Below are 2,389 nucleotides of genomic sequence, written 5' to 3' on the forward strand. Positions count from 1 at the left end.
CGTAGTGATAACTGCCTCGGAAACCCAAGGAGGGGTCGCTATGAGTCGGGGCCGACTCGACGGCACATAACAACAACAACAACAACAACAACAACATATCCATGTGAGAGCTGGACAGTGAATAAGGAAGACTGCAGAAGAATTGAGATATTTGAATGGTAGTGTTGGCGAAGAACGTTGAATGTACTGTTGATTGCTAGAAGAACGAACAACTCTTTCTTGGAGGAAGTACAGCTGGAACACTCCTTAGAAGCAAGAATGGCCAGACTTTGTCTCTCATACTTTGGTCATGTTGTCAAAAGGCACCAGTCCCTGGAGAAGGATATCATGCTGGGTAAAGTGGAGTCAGAGAAAAAGGGAAAGATCCTCAACAAGATGGATTGACACAGTGGTTGTGATAGTGGGTTCAAGTATGGCAGTGATTGTGGAGATGGCTCAGGACTGGGCTTGTTCTGCTGTACATAGGGTTATTATGAGTGGAAACTGGCTCAGTGGCATCTAACAACATCATGTTTATAAATGGAATTAACCTCACGTTTTCTTTTTCTATAGTGTCCTTGTTTGCTTTTAGTGCCCTTGATGAATAAGTTAGGAAGCATATGGTAGATATATACAGTTATTTATATACGTGTTGTTCAGTGCCCTCGAGTTGGACGTACACATGTCTATGTGTGCTAGAGCCCATCGTCAACAACCATCGTGTCGATCCCTCACATTGAGGACCGTCCCCTTTTTTTCTGACTCTACTTTGCCCAGCATAATATCCTCCAGGGACTGGTCCCTTCTGACAACACAATGTATGCACACACATATGCACACACATACACACACACTTTGGGGGCAGTTACTGTTAAATACAAGAAATACCTATTCCCCCAAATTTTGCTAAGACTGGCCAATAAAATAGTGTGAGGCTGATGCTTTTGGAGAGTGGATCTTCTGCTGCCCTTTCATTTTCTTCTTTGGTTGATAACTTGTTTATTATTTTTTTCTTTTTCCTTCTATTTTTAAAGCCTGTTTTAGACAAGGGAGCTCTGGTGGCATAGTGCCTAAGGCATTTGACTGCTAATCAGAAGGCTGGCAGTTCAAAACCACCAGCCACTCCTTGGAAGGAAGACTGGGCAATCTACTTCCGTAGAGATACTCCCTTGGAAACTCAAGGAGGGGTCTCTATAAGTCATAATTGACTCGATGGCAGTGAGGTTTTTATGGTTTTATAGTCTCCTAGGAAATTACTCATACCTTACAGATATTTTAAGTTCCTAATAAAAAATTTGAATTCATGCAATGTAAAATGTCCATCTGTAGACATGTTCCCTTTTTAGCCCTAAGATTATTAGTCTTAATTTTTTCTCTTTCTCTGGTGAAATGAATACTTTTTTTTTTTTGACCTTTTTGCCTTGGTTCTTTGGAAAAACAGCTTGGGATATTTTTTTCCCAAGGTTATAGTTCTTTGAAGAAGTAACTTGGGGGTGGGAGCACTCCCGGGTTGTTTTCTACCCCAGAGAGTTTGTTACTTGCCCAGGGAATTTTCTGGGTTGATTGACATTTCCTGTGTGTGGTATAAACAACGTGATGTTTAATCCTTTTGCCTGGTAGTGAACAAGACCTGAGTCGATTGACATCTTGTGGGTAGTTGAGGATTGGTTGAACTCTGGTCTGAAGAGGGAGGCCCTGCCTTGTAACTGATGAGTGTCAGGATATAGAAGTGGCTGAAAAGCAAAGGTTTTTGAGGCCTCCTGGTAGAAAGGCACTGATGAGAAAAGCTCAGCTGGCAGAGAAGCAGAGCCACATGGGAGTGTAGTGGTCCTAGAGCTGCAACAGTGGCTGGAACTGCACCAGTTAGTGGCATGGAGGCTTGATGGTGGAGAGTGGCTCATCTGAGTAAGCTGCTATACTGACTCTGAGCTGGACCAGTTAGCGGCAGAACTGTCCGAGGTTCTGATGAGAACTGTACCGGGAAGGAGCATGTTGGCTCTGAGGGTTATCCAGCAGGAAAGCTGTCTTGACTGGCCAATTGTATCTTGAGTTGTATTTTTTAATTTCCAAGTTGTATCTGACAGAGGAGTCACTAGTGCTCAGACAGATCCCTTGTTACCCTCCCGAGAGGGACCGGGTCTCCGGGAGCAAGGTAAGCACGGGCAGGCTGGTGCTTACTCACTGATCTGCACTGAACGCTTTCCCTTGTTACCCTCCCGAGAGGGACCGGGTCTCCGGGAGCAAGGTAAGCACGGGTGAGCACAGAGTAGCAGGCCGGAAGAGCAGGAGAAAGGGGTAAAACCCAGTCACTAGTGCTCAGACGGCTCCCTTGTTACCCTCCTGAGAGGGACCGGGTCTCCGGGAGCAAGGTAAGCACGGGCGGCCTGGTGCTTACTCACTGATCTGCACT

General features: G+C 45.3%; 1 protein-coding gene across 1 annotated transcript in view; it reads left to right on the top strand.

Annotated features, from left to right (window-relative positions):
• The window catches only part of NOP53 (NOP53 ribosome biogenesis factor), a 74,766-nt gene that overhangs the window by 57,818 nt on the left and 14,559 nt on the right, over positions 1–2,389 (top strand). The window lies entirely within an intron of this gene.

This window comes from Orycteropus afer, unplaced genomic scaffold (assembly GCF_000298275.1).
Source record: "Orycteropus afer afer isolate SDZICR_OR568_19922 unplaced genomic scaffold, OryAfe1.0 scaffold00099, whole genome shotgun sequence".
NCBI classification, from domain to species: domain Eukaryota; kingdom Metazoa; phylum Chordata; class Mammalia; order Tubulidentata; family Orycteropodidae; genus Orycteropus; species Orycteropus afer.